The sequence below is a fragment of the Oncorhynchus keta genome, chromosome 2 (assembly GCF_023373465.1).
Source record: "Oncorhynchus keta strain PuntledgeMale-10-30-2019 chromosome 2, Oket_V2, whole genome shotgun sequence".
NCBI lineage: Eukaryota > Metazoa > Chordata > Actinopteri > Salmoniformes > Salmonidae > Oncorhynchus > Oncorhynchus keta.
In genome coordinates this window covers 34,811,821-34,832,024 of record NC_068422.1, presented here as the reverse complement: position 1 = coordinate 34,832,024, position 20,204 = coordinate 34,811,821, and the positions used below count along the sequence as shown (strand labels likewise).

Genomic DNA, 20,204 nt, shown 5'->3' with positions numbered 1-20,204 from the left:
TCAGCTCCACGCCCTGACTCCCTGTAGCGCTGTCTTAGGTGTCTCATAGTACAGACATTGCAGGAGACACCTGAAACCCCACCTCTTTAAGGAATACCTAGAATAGGATAAGTAATCCTTCTCACCCCCCCTTTAAGATTTAGATGCACTATTGTAAAGTGACTGTTCTACTGGATGTCATAAGGTGAATGCACCAATTTGTAAGTCGCTCTGGATAAGAGCGTCTGCTAAATGACTTAAATGTAAATGTAAATGTAATGTATTGCCCTGGCCACATCTGCAGTCCTCATGTGTTCACGCAGATGAGCAGGGACCCTGGGTATCATTCTTTTGGTGTTTTTCAGAGTCAGTAGAAAGGCCTCTTTGGTGTCTTAAGTTTTCATAACTGTGACCTTAATTGCCTACCTGTTGCCTCAGCTGTTAGTATCTTAACTACCGATCCACAGGTGCATGTTTATTAATTGGTTATGGTTCATTGAACAAGCATGGGAAAAAGTGTTTAAACCCTTTACAATGAAGATCTGTGAAGTTATTTGGATTTTTACAAATGATCTTTGAAAGACAGGGTCCTGAAAAAGAGACGTTTCTTTTTTTGCTTTTTAATTTTATTATTTATAATGATGATGAAACTATCCAAGCAATCGATACATCTCCTTTTAATGTTAATATTTGGTTGCATTGTCAATCAAAAATAATTCAATATTGCTTTAATAGAGTAAATAGCCTAAATTTAAGGCTATTTTACAAACTAATGTAACATTCAACCTTAAAATGAGTAAGACGTCCATGGCCACATTTTGAAGTTACCGTAACTATAAATGTCTTCTTATGTAATCATATAAAGTGTGCATGTTCAAGATATAATACATAGGTTGTTGCAGGTCTGTGGAGATCTTTAAAATTGCTGAATAATCTGTGCAGAGTGTTGAACAGCATTGATCACTTGTACCATGTACATTTAATGTAATCTCAACTGCAATCCAGGTCTTTTGGTTCTGCTATTAGAATAAGCACAGAGATAACACTTTAATCTGTCGTATAAATAAACAAAATATCTGACATTATATTCTCATTTGAACTTTGCTGTGCTTTTAAATGTTTCAAAGCACAGGGATAGACATTTGAGTGAAAACGAAACCAAAAATGAGACATTGTTTTTCCATTGGAATTTGTTTGTGCTTTTAGATGGTTGAAAGCATAGTGATAACACATTGGAAATTGAACTAATTTTTGGCTGCCTTTTTGTGTGGGTGAATACAGGTTGTAATCTAATCGATCAACCAAATATTACCCAATTACCCACGTTGAAATGACATGGTGTGCCCAGTTGGTAGTCATTTCCGCTGGCCTATATAACACATAAAGGGCTTCACACAAAGGTTCCTCTGATCTTCCAATTAATGAGCCTCTCACTGATTGCTGCTTGGGGAGCTTGGCACTTCACAGCTCTTCACTCGGTTTCATATGTACAACTGCAAGGGCCTGAATAGACCTGATAACCAGCTGATGATTCACTGTAGTGTCTGTAGACAAGATACATTTTCCACAGCTGTATTAGTGTGACGAAGACAAACCTAGGCTTGTTCCTACATAATGACCTGCATACACACTATGCCCTCATCAATCAACAAATCAATAACATAGTGTACAATTAATTAACACAGGTGTCTTTCTATAAATAATGGGGCAAATGTCTGACATTGGGATTAACGTTTCAAAATTATTTTAAACAAAGGGATTTTCATGCTGTTCCACATGTGTACTTAAAGGAATAGAAGTATAAATATATGAAAATTGACCCATAACTCCAGCTATACAACAACATAGGCCTAGGACTATACATCCTTCAGGCAGGGTTCATACAGACATCGGCAACTCAAATTCAAGGACTGTCAGGGACTTTTTCAAGCACTTAATATTGGTCTTACTTTAAATGCCATTCAGCTTATAAAGGCTTCATAAAGCCTTCATAATGCCTTCATAAGAACTACATGCATGTCTTACAAAGCATATGTAACTATGTCATGGTTTATAAAGTGTGCATAACTGTGACATAATCACCAATGTAAAATGTGACATAACCCTCAATGTCGAATATGATATAAACATGTGCTTTATAAAGGGTGAGATGTTGTGCTGAAGGATGGCTGATGTTGTGCTGAAGGAAGTGAAGTCATGTTAGTCACATTACACCTAATCTCGTTCCCAGACATGTTAGGGTTAGGTTTAAAATAAAATGACAGATTAGAAATTGTGTAAATAGGCATAGTTTAGCCATAATGATGACTTTGTGGCTGTGTTAACTAGTGATGATCAGGGAGAATGTTTTTGCTAACAAAGGACATAGCCTGATGACAAATACTTCACTTAGTAAGGTCACTCCCATAGAATTCTATGGTCACTCCCACTAAGGCCAACTATGAATGGTTGATAATATCCCAGGCTTTTATGTGCTGTGTGAGCAATAGCCTGGGGATGACATGACACCAAGAAACACTTACCTTGATGAAAGTCCCCAACATAAGGAAATTGAATGTGGCTTTCTTCTGGAAACAAGTTACATGTTCCTCAATGATTTTATGACTTAACGACCGGTCCTAAACTCTCTCTCTCTTGCACTGCAGTATGGAGAGGTCAAAAAAATCCTTTGTGTGTCGAGAGAGACTCTATCAACATTTTAACATCAAAAGATTGGACATTGAAACAATATTTCTAACATAATGAATGTGTGAAATGGTCAGTGGGGATCTAAACAATAAATCCTGTCAAAAGTTTATTGTTTTGCAATATCATTACTGCTCGCGCGCCTCAGCGAGCGTCTGCGTGGACAGGCACTAAAATATAAATATGTTCTATTTGTGACACTCAACACGCTGCAGGTCCGGCCTCTGCCATCTCCTCATTGTTTTTTCGGAGCATATACCCACATGCCATCTTTTCATTGGTGTTTAGGAGCATATACCCACATGGGATAGATGAACTGATGCCCACAATCCAGTCGGTTGTATTAATGCACCGTAAAGTTGGTTGCCAACCACCATATAAAGTCCAAAGAAGTAAAAAAGAAGTCTGAGGAAGGACGAGAGATGACGAGAAAGGAATTTCGTTTACCATTTTATCTGTGGATTAATTGTCGGAGTAGAGGACCCTGTGCATTTCAGGTACAACCCAATGTTTATATCCCAGGACAAATTAGCTAGAAACAGAAAGCTAGCTAGCTAAATCTCCATAAATGTTTAATGCTTTTTGACCTGTCCCCAAATTAATATAATTGGTTCAGAGTTTGTTTTGATATTTCAACCTATGTGTCCTGATCGTGTCTGGTATGGGGGGACAAAATCAACATGCACTCAATGGGGCATGCGATGGGGGGCGCGTCCAGTTTGGTCAGCATGTTACAGTTACGCCTGCTTACATTTGTATGTATGGGTGTTCCCGGCAATCTAACCCACTATCCTGGCATTGCAATGCTCTACCAGGATGCATGACAAGATTAAATATGTTTTGTGAAGCCTCAATTTAATCTGATTTATGTTTGAGGCTTTATGAAGGCTTTATAAGGGCTTTATAAGCTGCACATAATTTAAAGTGTGACCATGATTTTCAAGGACATCATTGTTATACAATTGTATAATTGTGACCCATTTCAAAAAGCTAGGCGTATGTCGCATTTCATTAGTATTCTTTTTTTTTGTTTATCCAAACGTGCTTTTTGGCAGAAATGCCTTCTGGAACATGTGAACTTTCATGTGCCTTCGTATCAAATGTATATGCCATCTGTAAATACGAATAACATTGTTAAATTATGAGCCTAGTTGGTTTAGCCAGGGAAGAATACAGGAACCTTCTCGATAGCCATGATTGGCTGAGATAATGGACAGGATGGATATGCCGAGAGATGGGTTCGGATTGGTCTGCCATGTAGCATGCTCCTGTCTATAATATGAGCTGTTCAGTATGTGTGGACAATTCTTTCTACCGTCACTTTTTTAAAAGATATCATGAAGAAATGAAAAAGCTTTGCTGGGATACTTTCTGGAGTACAATCGCCCATGATGACACTCTCTGATTCTAAAAATGAATCAGACAATGAGGAAATGCGGGTAAGAGTCTTACTACATTTTCAGATATTATACGTTGCTAATTTTGTCAGAAAGTTGTTTTCATTGCAAGTTAAAGAGTACTGTTAGCTCGCTAGCTAATGTTATGTGTATAATCTCTGTAGTAATATCATTATAATTGTATACCCCTTTTTCTCCCCAGTTTCGTGATATTCAATTGTGATCCAATTACAATCTTGTCTCATCGCTCCAACCCCCCAACGGGCTCGATTATTTGCGAAAAAAATACCTAAAGTTGTATTACCAAATTAGTTTGAATTGTTCTGGCAGAGTTTACAGGCAACTTTTGAGATATTTTGTAGTCACGTTGCGCAAGTTGGAACCTGTGTTTTTCTGGATCAAATGCACCAAATAAATTGACATTTTGGATATATATCAACAGAATTAATCGATCAAAAGGACCATTTGTGATGTTTATGGGACATATTGGAGTGCCAACAAAAGAAGCTCATCAAAGGTAAGGCATGAGTTATATTTTTACTTCTTAGTTTTGTGTCGTGCCTGCAGGGTTGAAATATGCTTTTCTCTCTTTGTTTACGGAGGTGCTATCCTCAGCTAAAAGCATTGTTTGCTTTCGCCGAAAAGCCTTTTTGAAATCTGACACGTTGGCTGGATTCACAATGAGTGTAGCTTTAATTTCCTATCTTGCATGTGTAATTTAATGAAAGTTAGATTTTTATAGAAATGTATTTGAATTTGGCGCTCTGCATTTTCCCTGGCTTATTGGCCATGTGGGACGCAAGCGTCCTGCCTACCCCAGAGAGGTTAAGGAGCAGTTCTAACCCCAAGAAGTTCTGAAAAACGGTTAAAGAACTGGAGAATAAACCCTCCTCCTCCTCACAGCTGCCCGTGTGCTTTAAAGTTGTTGATGCTGTTGTTACTGACAAGGAGCACATGGCTGAGCTCCGTCCCACATATCCCAGAGAGGTTAACACCCACTCGTTTAACCTGGAAGCCAGCTGCACCAATGTGTCGGAGGAAACACCGTTCAACTGACTACCGAAGTCAGCCTGCAGGCGCCCGGCCCGCCACAAGTAGTCATTAGAGCGCGATGAGCCAAGTAAAGCCCATCTCTGTTAAATCTAATGAGGCCCTGCTGCAAATCAAGCAGACAACAACAGATGATCAACATCAATTCGCTAGGGGTATTAGATCCAACATGGATCCATGCAGAACTGTCTTCACCGGCGTAATGAATGAGACCCCACAATATTCTGGACATTCCTCACGAATACCTTTTTTCCAGCAATTGGGCTGTTATTGCATCACATGCATTATCACAACAGCTGTTCGTCACTTGACTGTCATTTAGAAAATTCCTTCCTGGATCAGTTGATAATGTGTGAAAATATCACAGCGTAACTAATCAGCTGAACATCAAATGCGCATCCAACAAGTATCATGCATAATTATTGAAGAACCACATTAATGACAGTATCGATTTTAAGTATCAAGGTAAGGTGACTCTTTCGGTTAGAAGCATTCGATTTTGCAAAGCATTGATTATTTTGGATTTGTGTGCCCATGAGGCACACACACGCGCGCACACACACACACACACACACACACACACACACACACACACACACACACACACACACACACACACACACACACACACACACACACACACACACACACACACACACACACACACACACACACACACACACACACACACACACACATATATATATATATGGCTGTGGCCTGGCTCTGGCTACTGGGGGAGGATGTTGTTCTCTCCTCCGTGTGACTCTGTACTGAGTGTCTCGCCAGGGCTGTTTTTGGCCCACATGAAAAATTCAATACTCTCTCTTAGCATCATTCGGCCTAGATACAGAGCACAGCAGAGCATTATTCATCATAGCACACTCACAACCGTGATATATGATATAGCCATATGTTTTATATATGATTGGGAAAAATACATCGGAGGGAGTAGACAATGATTGGGCTGTGACTAGAAACACCACAAATTGAAGTACCAATGTAGTACCGATCTTCATTTGAGCAGTTTGTTACATCAGGAAAATAATCCTGCAACAACAGGAAATGTAAATTATAATGAATGGACATTTTTGTAGTGGTCCATACAAAACCAATTGTGAAATTACAAACATCAGAAGCCTTTTTAAACCTCAAAGTTCTCCTGCAACAGGGTGATCAAATGAAAGTCCTACATCTATCTGTATGTGCATCTGCCAAGCATCATTAAGGAGATGTTGTATAGGCTACTGTAGCATTCTCCTTGATATTAAAAGAGCAAATGTTCCATAACCTGGAGGTAGAAAAGATTGAGTTTTGCTCTTTTCTATAACCTACAGGGTTATATATATGGTCTAATTAATACAAAAATAATTTTAAGTCAAATATTAGCTTTTGTCTGAAGCTGAAAAAGACAGAAATTTCCGAAGTTAAAGTAAATAGTTTTAGCTAATTTAACAGTGAAGGGATGCTGGCCTTTTAGGCAGAGTTCCTATGTCCAGTATCTGTGCGCTTTTGCCCATCTTAATCTTTTGGTTTTATTGGCCAGTCTGAGATATAGCGTTTTTTTTGCAACTCTGCCTAGAAGTCCAGCATCCCGGAGTTGCCTCTTCACTGTTGACGTTGAGACTGGTGTTTTGCGGGTACTATTTAATGAAGCTGCCAGTTGAGAACTTGTGAGGCGTCTGTTTCTCAAACTAGACACTAATTCACTCCTCTTGCTCAGTTGTGCACCGGGGGCTCCCACTCCTCTTTCAATTCTGGTTAGAGCCAGTTTGCTCTGTTTTGTGAAAGGAGTAGTACACCACGTTGTACGAGATCTTCAGTTTTTTTGGCAATTTCTTGCATGGAATAGCCTTCATTTCTCAGAACAAGAATGGACTGACGAGTCTCAGAATAAAGTTAATTGTTTCTAGCCATTTTGAGCCTGTAATCGAGCCCACAAATGATGATGCTCGAGATACTCAACTAGACTAAAGAAGGCCAGTCTTATTGCTCCTTAAACAGTACAACAGTTTTCAGCTGTGCTAATATATTTGCAAAAGGGTTTTCTAATGATCAATTGGATTAGCTAACACAACGTGCCATTTGGAACACAGGAGTGATGTTTGCTGATAATGGGCCTCTGTACCCCTAAGTAGATATTCCATTAAAAATCAGCCGTTTCCAGCTACAATGGTAATTTACAACATGAACAATGTCTACACTGTATTTCTGATCAATTTAATGGACAAAAAATGTGCTTTTCTTTCATAAACAACATTTGCCATATATTTTTCAACTGTGCTGTGATGTTTCACAAAAGTGGTAGCAATATCTTAACTATTTTTGCTAACTTTCAATTAAAATGGATTGGAGTGAGATCATTTCTTCCTTTCGGGATATGTATGCCGAGTATGTCCACATCCCAGTCAGACCATTTTATTGGTAAACTACACGGTAATGTAGAAGTTGTATTTTTTTTGTGATCCAATATGTAATATACACATATCATCATTTGGTTTAATCCAGAGATGTAAAGGTCGTCGTATGAAGAAGAAGGTGAGGACCAAAGCGCAGCGTGGTATGTGTTCATGGTGTATTTATTTAAACTCCAAACACTAAACAAAATAACAAAGAGAATGAAACGAAACCGAAACAGTTCTGTAAGGTGACGAAAAACAATAAACAGAAAATAATCACCCAAAAAACACAGATGGGAAAAGGCTACCTAAGTACGATTCTCAATCAGAGACAACGAACGACACCTACCTCTGATTGAGAACCATACCAGGCCAAACACATAACCACAACATAGAAAAAAGAACATAGACAACCCACACCAACTCATGCCCTGACCAAACTAAAACAAAAACATAACAAAGGAACTCAGAACGTCAGAACGTGACAAGAGAGGTGAGATAAAGTATATAAATCCTCTATGAGGCTGTGGAGGGATTCTAATTGTGGATTTAAAAGAAAACATGAATCATCAGCATACATTAACACCTTAGTTTTTATGCCCTGGAATTTCTAATCACTTAATATTATTGTTGGATTTGATTTTAAAAGCTAACATTTCGATGGCAATAATAAATAGATATGCCGATAGTGGACAACCTTGTTTTACTCCTCTTGACAGTTTAAAACTTTCTGAGATGCAGCTATTATTTACTATTTTACACCTAGGGTTACTATACATAACTTTAACCTATTTTACAAGAGATTCTCCAAAATTGAAATATTCCAGGCATTTATATATAAACTCCAGTTGTACTTTATCAAAGGCCTTTTCAAAGTCCGCTATGAATACCAGGCCTGGTTTCCCAAATATTTCATAGTGTTCCATTGTTTCCAGTACTTGTCTTATATTATCTCCAATGTATCGTCCATGTATGTAAAAAACCCTGTCTGATTAGGATGCAAAATATCCGACAATACCTTTTTAATTCAAAGCACTAAGCATTTAGCTAGAATTTTTGCTATCCAGTTCGCTTTATTTTTCTGATATATTATACTGGATCTTTCTTGAAGAAGTTCCCCCCTTTTCTTTTTCTTCTAACTTATTCTGAGCCTCTATGGTACAGGTTTTACTGCTATATATCTGTACTGTTAGTCCTTCCATTTCCTTTGTTAATATGGACTATTTTTGACCTAAATTGCTTTTGTTTTATAGATGAGTACTGAATTGGATGGCCTCTAAAGGCACATTTAAAAGCGTCCCATACAATAAGGGGATCTGCTGTACCTATGTTATGTTGGAAAATAACAGTAATACATTCTTCTGTCCTCGTTAAAAACAAGTTATCATCCAATAGACTTTGATTACATTCCCAATATACTCGCCCAAGTGGAAATTCTGTAAAAGTAAAAGTAATATATATATATGCCAATGATCAAAATCAAATCAAATCACATGGTATTAGTCACATGCGCCAAATACAACCTTACAGTGAAATGCTTACTAACGAGCCCTTAACCAACAATGCAGTTTTAAAAAATATGGATAAGAACAGTCTATGACTAGAGTGGCTGGAGTCGTTGACAATTTTTAGGGCCTTCCTGTCGGTAATCAGGCCTACCACTGTTGTGTCACTTGCAGACTTAATGATGATTTTGGAGTCGTGCCTGGCCATGCAGTCATGAGTGAACAGGGACTACAGGAGGGAACTGAACACGCACCCCTGAGGGGCCCCTGTGTTGAGGATCAGCATGGCAGATGTGTTGCTACCTACCCTTACCACCTGGGGGCAGCCCGTCAGGAAGTCCAGGGTCCTTAGTTTATTGATGAGCTTTGAGGGCACGATGGTGTTGAACGCTGAGCTGAAAGTCAATAAATAGCAATCTCACATAGGTGTTCCTTTTGTCCAGGTGCGAAAGGGCAGTGTGGAGTGCAATAGAGACTGCATCATCTGTGGATCTGTTGGGGCAGTATGCAAATTGGAGTGGGTCTAGGATTTATGGGAAAATGGTGTTGATGTGAGCCATGACCAGCCTTTCAAAGCACTTCATGGCTACAGACATGAGTGCTACTGGTCGGTAGTCATTTAGGCAGGTTACCTTAGTGTTCCTGGGCACAGGCACTACGGGGGTCTGCTTAAAACATGTTGGTATTACAGACTCAGACAGGGAGAGGTTGAAAATGTCAGTGAAAACACTTGCCAGTTGGTCAGCGCATGCTCACAGTACACGTCCCGGTAATCCATCTGGCCCTGCGGCCTTGTGAATGTTGACCTGTAACCTCTTGGTGTTAGGGGGCAGTATTTTCATTTTTGGAACAAAAACGTTTCTGTTTTAAACGGGATATTGTGTCAGGAAAAGATGCTAGAATATGCATATAATTGACAGATTTGGATAGAAAAAACTCTAACGTTTCCAAAACTGTAAAGATATTGTCTGTGAGTATAACAGAACTGATGTTGCAGGCGAAAGCCTGAGAACAATCCAATCCGGAAGTGCCCCAGGTTTTGAAAGCGCTGCGTTTCAATGACTCCCTATTCAGCTGTGAATGTACCATCAACAAGCTTACGCTTTCTACGTATTCCCCAAGTTGTCTACAGCATTGTGACGTTGTTTTACGCATTTCTGTTGAAGAATAGCCGTAGGCAGCCACATTGCGTAAGTGGTCACATGGTGGCTCCGAGAGAGATTCTCACGTAAAATACAGAGGTAGCCATTACTCCAATCAGTCAGAGTGAAAAACGAATTGTCCCGACTGATATATTATCGAATAGATATTAGAAAAACACCTTTAGGATGGATTCTAAACAACAATTGCCATGTTTCTGTCGATATTATGGAGCTAATTTGGAATATTTTATGGCGTTGTGGAGACCGCAATTTCCGGGTGATTTCTCAGCCAAACGTGAAGAACAAATTATGTTTGTTATGCTAATTAGGGTCAGATGATGATAATGGTCCCGTTCACGGGCTGGGCGTCACTACAGGTTAAAGGTCTTACCCACATCGGCTGTGGAGAGCGTGATCACACCGTCTTCTGGAACAGCTGGTGCTCTCATGCATGTTTCAGTGTTATTTGCTTCAAAGTGAGCATATAAGTAGTTTATCTCATCTGGTAGGCTCGTGTCACTGGGCAGCTCTTGGCTGTGCTTCCCTTTGTAGTCTGCAATGCTTGACAAGCCCTGCCACATCCGACGAGCGTCAGAGCTGGTGTAGTATGATTCGATCTTAGACCTGCATTGATGCTTTGCCTGTGATGGTTCGTCGGGGGGCATAGCGGGATTTCGTATAAACTTCATTGAAAGTGGCAGCTCCACCCTTTAGCTCAGTGCGGATATTGCCTGTGATCCTTGGCTTCTGGTTAGGGTATGTCACAGTGGGGACGACGTCATTGATGCACTTATTGATGAAGCCACTGACTGATGTGATGTACTCCTTAATGCCATTGGAGTAATCTCGGCACATAATCCAGTCTGTGCTTGCAAAACAGTCCTGTAGTTTAGCATCTGTTTCATCGGACCAATTTTTCATTGATCTAGTCACTGGTGCTTGCTGCTTTAATTTTTCCTTGTAAGCAGGAATCAGGAGGATAGAATTATGGTCAGATTTGCCAAATGGAGGGCGAGGGAGATCTTTGTATGTGTCTCTGTGTGTGGAGTAAAGGTGGTCCAGAGTTTTTTTTCCCTCTGGTTGCACATTTAACATGCGGATAGAAATTTGGTAAAACAGATGTAACCCTTTCATGCGTGAGTTCCAAATATCTCTAACGGTCGTCCCAGCGTGAGTTTTTTTATGCACGTGATGTTACAATGTTCTCTCCATTCCAGAATGTGATTGTTATGCAACAGTACATTTAATCCGCACTGCCCTATAGGCAATTTTATATTTGTTAATTTCAAATTATTTTCGAAAAATGTTTTTTTTCTAAGAACAATTTGAATTGAGGTGTGTTCCAAAGTAGTCGTTTTTACTTTTGCGGAACAATTAATTTTTTTGACATTTCTGACCCTGTCAAAATTCCCCACACACTTCCCAATTGTTTGTGCAGTTCAAGTCTGCAGAAATGTGCTAATCTCTCGTCCTGCACACACATGTTCACATCTTCCGTCTGTTGCCTGCATAGCAGTCATAGCTGTTTTCATTACCAATAATAACTTTGGAAATGTGTGAGTTTCTATCAAAGTAAGTGTATCCTTATTACGTTATAATAGTTTGTGCATATCGTGTTATGTCGTTTCTACTGTAGCATAATACTTTGTGTATACGCGAGGTAACGTTACTCATTTTATAACCTTTATGATGTTATACTCAATGCTTATGGAGCTACATTCCTCTAATAGCTCTGGGAAACAATGCTAATTGCGTCAGAGAAGTATTATCATGTGTTGTATTTTAAACCTACCCTGGCCTTATGACTCGCAAGTGGCGCAGCTGTCTAAGGCACAGCGTCTCAGTGCTAGAGGCATCACTACAGACACCCAGGCTCAAATCCAGACTGCGTTTCTATCAAAGTAACTACCTTATTACATTATAATAGTTTCTGTATGTCGTGTTATACCGTTTTTACTGTAGCTCACTGTGTGTATGGAGCATCATTTATTTGTGTATATTCCTTATAACACGCGAGGTAACATTACTCTATATTTAATTGTGCTTATATAGCAAGCTACATTCTTCTTTTAGCTCTGTAAAACAATGCTAATTGCGTCAGAGAAGTATTGGCTTGTTGTATTTTGAAGCTACCCTGGAAAAATTGAAAAATATCTTCTTATACCAACCACTTGGTCGTTTTCTGAGTGTATTCCACAAAGCTGTTTATCATGTCCTCCTTATCCACTGCCCCCATTTTGAGGTTAGTCAAGCACACAGTCTGGTTTAAATTTTCTCTCTCCCGTCAGGTGGTCCACCTTCCCTGTGGCCGACATGGTTGCTGTATGGACAGTGGAGAGGACATGGATGTCTCGTTTGTCATGCCACTTTCCTGCCAGCTGTTATTTTGAATAACGGATCATTTGGGATGGCAGTAGCATTGTTGATGAAATGCAGTCATCGCATGCAGAACTAGGAAGCAGTCTTGGGAAACGATGGTGGAAAAGAAGGCAGTTGCAAACATAGGATCTGTGCTCTAGTATTCTCTTAGGGAGTTCTTCTTTACTATTCCCATGAGAAGGACTGTCACCAGGAAGGTATACATTCCACTAATTGTGGTTGTCACCCATTTAGCTAGTTTCCCCCCAAGTCCTGGCTCTCTCTTCTCCTGTAGCTCCAAGGCATAACGATTGGTCTCTGATATGTCTCCCACCAGCTCCTCTGTCAGAAACAACTTGAAGCACTCAGCCTCAGATGGAAATGGCAAGGGGAATGGCACTCCAGACTGGGACTCATCAAAGCAAACAGCAGGGTCAGGAGGGGTGAAATGGCTGGCAGCCTTCCAGCTTTCATCCACTGTCGGTCTGCCACCACCACCAGTATCTTCAAAGGGAACTGGGACTTTGTCAGTGGACAAGGGGTCTTCAGATTCAGGGTTCTCAATCGCTGGGGGGAAGCTCCTCACTGTCACTGGCAGAATCTGATTCTTGACTTTCAGACTCATTGTCAGAATTTTTTAAAATCTTCAGACTTTCCGAGTTGTCTCCTTTTATAAGACTTTGCTAATGCTACATCGTAGCTCACTAGCTACATACATAAACAACAACACTAAATGGCTCAGTGAGAGGGAGTGAGAGGTGAGGTGGTCCTTCTGTAGCTCAGTTGGTAGAGCATGGCGCTTGTAACACCAGGGTGGTGGGTTCGATTCCCGGGACCACCCATACGTAGAATGTATGCACACATGACTGTAAGTCGCTTTGGATAAAAGCGTCTGCTAAATGGCATATAAAAGGTGACGTGATTGACTCCCTGCACACACCATTTGTATCAATAAATCACTATCAGAGAATATTTTGTGTGGTAATTATTGATATATTTACTGTTTTTTTCACATGTTTTTCAAGTCCCGGTGATAAATCATGCATTCCGATTCTTGCATAGATTGTAATGGCATATAATATGTGTGTAAAATACTTTTTTGAAGGTTGTACTGACTATGATGAGCTAAGCTAATTCCAGCTAAGTGTGGAGCCATGTTTGTTGACATACAATGAATTCTGAGTTTCACGTAATCGTCTGTCAGACCAAAGATGCTAAGGGTAAGGGTTCACTCATTTTTTGAGAACTTCAGGAAGTGAATGGTGGAATGTGAACGATGGTAGACGACACACCCCTTCAACATGCATACTATAAACAGACCAAACTCTTCTCTTATCTTTGGTTTCTGTGAGGGAAAAAAGCATGGCGGCACGCTGAAACTAATCAGCGTCAGATTACTTTTGATTTCTAGAAAGTGTTTTACTCAATTATTTTGACAATGGGGAGCTCACCCGTGATTTGATTAATTGTAAATAGTCATTTCTATTAGCTAATTCATGTTGTAATTTATGTCAGCCGGGAGTTATAAAATATGACCGCTTGTGTTGCGTCAATCTTTCCTCAGGTAGCCTACATTTTTCCGGTTTGGATGATTGTGTTATGCTATAGATACTTATGTGAATATCTGAACATTGCATCCAAAAATAAACTGCTCACATTCTGGACATAACTTTGTAAGGACTGTGTTTGTGTAAATAGTTTCTGAAAAAAGTGTGGCCAGCTCAAATGCTGATTGTTGCGTCATTCAAAACTGGCCGTTCTAAATAAGCATTCTAATCACACGGGTGTGATCGTACGCTTCAGGGACCACTGTAGAACGTGTGATGGTAGGTGTGAAAGGGTTAAGTTTCCCTGTATTAAAGTCCCAGGCTACTAGGAGCGCCGCCTCTGGGTGAGCGTTTTCTTGTTTGCTTATTGCGGAATACAGCTCATTCAATGCTGTTTTAGTAACAGCCTCTGACTGTGGTGGTATGTAAACAGCTATGAAAAATACAGATGAAAACTCTCTCGGTAGATAGTGGGGTCTACAGCTTATCATGAGATACTCTACCTCAGGCAAGCAATAGCTCGAGACTTCCTTAGATATCGTGCAACAGCTGTTACTTACAAAAATACATAGTCCGCCGCCCCTGGTCTTACCAGACGCTGCTGTTCTATCCAGCTGGTGCAGCGTATAACCAGCCAGCTGTATGTTGATTGTGTCGTCGTTCAGCTACGACTCCGTGAACCATAAGATATTACAGTTTTGAATGTCCTGTTGGTAGTTTAATGTTCCGTGTAGGTCATATATTTTCGTCTAAAGATTGTATGTTTGCCGGCAGAATGGAAGGAAGTGTGCCTGTTCCCGAGAAAGCAGTATATCGTTCACGTCGGGCTCGTCAGACTCGTTAAAGGAAAAAAAGTATTCTGCCAGTCCATGGTGAGTAATCACAGTCCTGATGTCCAAAAGTTATTTTTGTTCATAAGAGACGGTAGCAGCAACATTATGTACAAAATAAGTACAAAAATAAGTTACAAACAACGCAAATAAACAAACAAAAAACACAATCTGTTGGGGGCCCGCCTTCTTCTCCGACGCCATTATGTGATGGTCCCACCGCATTCTGTCCCCTATCAACAATTTTTTTAAACTGTTAGTGCCAGAGAGAATGACTTAAGAAAGTAATCAAGATTGTATATCTCACTAAGTCAGGGTATTTAAGCCCCCATATATCAGCTAATTCCAATATATCCATGACATTCATGATTTCTTTAAGTGCATGATGGTGATAGTTTGTGGTGTGATTTCCGTTATGGTCGGTAGAGGTATTTAAACCATATTATAATATCCTACTTTATCTAAAATTGTTGAATGAATTTCCTGTAAACAATATATATTATATTCCTTCTCTTTTAGCCAGGTAAATACTGACCGTCTTTTCTTATTATCTGCTAAGCCATTACAATTATAACTGGCTATAGTTATTTCACCATTTGCCTTTATGTAATGATTATGAAAAGTTTCAAATCTATATATCATAATATATGTTGGTAAACTCACCATTAAAAGTACTATAGTGATTGAGTGTCCATATATCTATAACATGATATTTGCATTGCTACAAAGTAAACCTCCAATTTGTCCCAACTATTCCACACGCTAAAACCCCTCCCCATCCTGAGTTGGGTTGTCCTCCCAGTGACCGGCAGACCCCCCCCGGATACCAGGGCCCACAAGAGACCGGGACACATCCTTTGAAAAGAGCAGACAGTGCCACCCACAGAACAGAAGCAGATCAGCTGGCAAAAGCATTTCCATCGCCCTCACCTCAATTTGTATTATATATAGCCATTATAAAATATGTATAAATAAAAAATCCTGCTTTTCTTCATTCTCATAATTAACAATTCATATTTGTAAAAATGTAGGTAGTTCATGCAAATGATTGTTACCTCTTTCCAGGATTGCCATTACAAAAATTACATTTTGGCAAGCAAGCATTTATTATTTTAGCAAACAATTATTGTGATTCATCCAATATTGTCCCTAACTTCTTTACTCCCTAGCAACAGTTGTGGGATCCACACACACACACACACACACACACACACACACACACACACACACACACACACACACACACACACACACACACACACACACACACACACACACACACAACCCCGCCCACCACAAACAACCATGGACTCAGATGCTCAACAGTTGTTCCATCCCAGAGCCCAACTCAAGACAGGCCTTGATTTACAAATTCATATACAGTTGCAGCTGTATGAAAAGGCATGTAAAATTGAGCAAAAACTGGCAAAAATGGGGAGATTTGATTAACCATTGTCAAGTCCTAGGTGATTGAGATCAGATACACCCCCTTCCCTTGAAACACCCACGTTGGTAGTTAAATACTTTCTCTAATCTCTATGGAGGACCTCGATGAAGAAGGAAAGGGTCCGTTTTTCTCTTTACAACTAGAAATGGACTGAATGTATGAAGAGAGAGCAAAAGGGGCATTTGTAAGATCAAGAAGGAGATGGTTGGAGGAAGGTGAAAAAAATACAAAATGCTCTTACAATTTAGAAAGAAAAAATTCTGAATTTACATCTATTCATAAGCTTAATATAGATGGCAAAGAAAATGAAAAACCCAAAGATATTTCAAAATATGTTTCAGAATTCTATGGTAAACTTTATACCAGTAATGCCTGTCCTACTAGTGACATATCTGCCTTTCTAGACTCTGTCAAAGACTTACAAAAGTCTTGTGATGAAATTACTTCTAGCAATTAAATAAAAACATGTATCAGCAAGTTAAAAGAGAACAAATCTCCAGGGAATGATGGCGTTATCAGTGAATTCTATAAATATTTTCAGGAGGATATTATTGAATTTATATTTGTTTTTAAGGAGGCAATTGATTTAGGGGTCCTGCTTGTTTCTATGACACAAGGCCTAATTTCTGTAAAACCCAAACCAAACAAAGATTCTATGATGTTAGAAAATTGGAGACCAATCACATTAATGAACAATGATGTAAAGCTTGCATCCATCTTTCCAGAAAGACTTAAAAAAGGTCTTGACCAAATCATTGATGACAACCCAGTCTGGTTTTATGAAGCGTAGACATATAATGTTATGGAAGATAGCTTAATTTTATTTGTAGTCTTTTACAAGGCATTTGATACAGTTGAACATTATTTTCTTTTTGAGACTTCGATTTTGTGGTTTTGGTCAATATTTTCAAAGTGTAATTAAGACATTTTACAATAATAGTAACAGCTCTGTTAAATTATCCCATGGAACTTCAAAGATTCGACATTAGACGTGGAATTAAACAAGAATGCCCAATATTTCCTTTCTTATTTTTATTGGTCACACACGTTATGGCACTTCGTATAAATAAGGATCGTTTTTGGGGTATTCAGATACAAGACAAAGAGATAAAATGTTCACAATTGGCTGACGACACCAGCATTGTTTTTGAAAGATCATAATGAAGTCAGGAAAGCTATTGAGTGTATTAATGCCTTCTCACACGTATCAGGTTAATCTCTGAATATTAGGAAATGTGATTTTTTTTGCGTTGAAAAGATGTGACATCCATGTAAAAGATGTGATCACATATCTTGGTATTAAAGATAGCAAAGATCAGAAAGAAAGGGCTAACTTAACAAAGTGAGGGAGGGTTGAATGCTCTGGATTGTAAAACCTCTAATATAATATGTAAGGTTAAATGGATACACAACTATTTAAGAAATAAGGATTGCATTTGGAATATCATCCCTAATTTAATATTCCAACAGATTGGTGGTCTAGAATTCTTACTCAAATGCAACTTAGATATGGGTAAAATCCCTACTAAGCTTGCAAACTTTCATAAACAAGTACTTCTAACTTGGAACCTCATGTACAAACACTATGTTTCCCCTCATAGGTATACAATCTGGAATAATAAAGACATAAAATACGAAAACAAGTCTTAATTTTTCCAGAACTGGTTTGACAACAACATTATTTGGGTTAAACGATTATTGAGTTAGAATATTTTACTTTAAAATAAATTACTATTCATGTTAATTTGAAAGACTATTCTGTTTCATTTTGATCCAAATGATATGGACCCTGATTTAACTTTCATTGTTAATTTGTTTATCTTTCATGGAATATTATTTGTCCATAAAATGAAGTGGGCAGAGAACAAATATATAATTTAAATATTATTCTGAAATGATCAGTAAATGTAAAAACAAAAAAGCAATACGCACCATAAAAGTATTTAACAAATTGAAAATGAATCTTGATATGTAATACCCGTCTGTTTATGTACTCTTGTTTGTATATTTGTTTTTATGTATTTGTTGTGTGCATAATAAAAAAATTCAAAATAAAAAGAGCATGGCTAGCATACTAGCTAGCTATCAACTAACGTTACAACGTCAACAAACGAAACAGATTCAATTTCAATAGGGTTAGGGTTAGGGTTAGATTCTTTGAACTGGCTTGAATTACATTTTGAATATGGCTTAGATATGGCTGAGAACAAAAATATATTGAGCGTCAATGTTTTTGGGATATAACGTTGGCTATCTAGCTAAAAACCTTGTGTCACTAGCTACTGTTGCTTGGATACGAGTGTGGCTAGGTGTCAGTTTTGCATCACCGCTCGGTACATAGAACATATAGATTTCCATTGAGGACATGCAGCAAGTCTCACTTTGAATGAGACTATGATCTGCCTATTCTTTTCTTTGTCCTTCAACAAAAATGTAATATTCAAAGAAAATGTTTTTTTATTACATCAACAACACCATTCTCAGATATTCAAATGGAAGGCACTTCTTATATGTAATCGTTCTCTGTCATTTGGGTGTCACTGTTGACAATTTTGTGGAATTTATTAAATGTCTTCTTAGAGAATCCCTATGGGAGAATGCAACATACTGTATCTATCCATCCTTCCAGCAAGAAGACGCTGCGATCTGCTCACTAGTTATCTGATGACCAATTAGGTTCTCAACCGTTCTGTAATATGTAGTATTGACAGAGAAATTAAGAGGAGAAAAACTCACTTTAACTAACACCCACGTCTATAATACTTGATATGTACAGTCATGGCACAAAAGTTTTGAGAATGACACAAATATTAATATCCACAAAGTTTTCTGCTTCAGTGTCTCTAGATATTAGGTCCCCTCGGAGAGTTCATCAATGAGCTTGATGCCTTGATAAGCTCCTTTCCTGAGGACGGCTCACCTCTCACAGTTCTGGGCGACTTTAACCTCCCCACGTCTTGAAGCAACCCCAAACATGAATGGTCTCAGGATACTTTACTGTTGGCATGACACAGGACTGATGGTAGCGCTCACCTTGTCTTCTCCGGACAAGCTTTTTTCCAGATGCCCCAAACAATCGGAAAGGGGATTCATCAGAGAAAATGACTTTACCCCAGTACTCAGCAGTCCAATCCCTGTACCTTTTGCAGAATATCAGTCTGTCCCTGAAGTGGCTTCTTTGCTGACCTTCTCAACACCAGGCCATCCTCCAAAAGTCTTCGCCTCACTGTGCGTGCAGGCCATATTAGCAGATGCACTTTTGGCCACGACTGTAGGTTTCTCACTTATGGGTGGCACAAATTGAGATATGGGGGAGGATAATGGGCAGGGTATATGCAAATGAAATACTGTAGTATAATATACTGTAGCAATTACTGTAGTGTTTTTGCGGACATTACTGTAGTATTTACTGTAGTGTTTTAGCGGTCTGTAGTATACATAAGCAATCAGGCCCGAGGGGGTTGTGGTAATATGGGGCCAATATACCACGGTTAAGGGCTGTTCTTATGCATGACACAACGCAGAGTACTTGGATACAGCCCTTAGCCGTGGTATATTGGCCATCTACCACAAACCCAGAGGTGACTTATTGCTATTATGAACTGGTTACCAACGTATTTAGAGCAGTAAAAATACATGTTTGTAATACCCATGGTCTGATATACCACGGCTGTCACCCAATCAGCATTCAGGGCTCGAACCACCGTGTATTTAATGTAGTATTTTTAGGTATTCTACAATATACTACACAATTCTATAGCAAGTAGTATACATGATCAAGGGATACTACAGTGTGTAGTATAGTATTCTACAGTATTGAAAGATTATTGGGATCTCTGTGTGTAGCCAGACAGGTAAAATGACT

The 20,204-nt window shown here is 39.0% G+C and overlaps 1 protein-coding gene across 2 annotated transcripts in view; it reads right to left on the bottom strand.

The window, feature by feature from the left end:
• LOC118399754 (regulator of G-protein signaling 7) overlaps positions 1 to 20,204 on the bottom strand; it is a 117,703-nt gene that overhangs the window by 85,507 nt on the left and 11,992 nt on the right. The gene's annotated exons all lie outside the window — the stretch shown is intronic.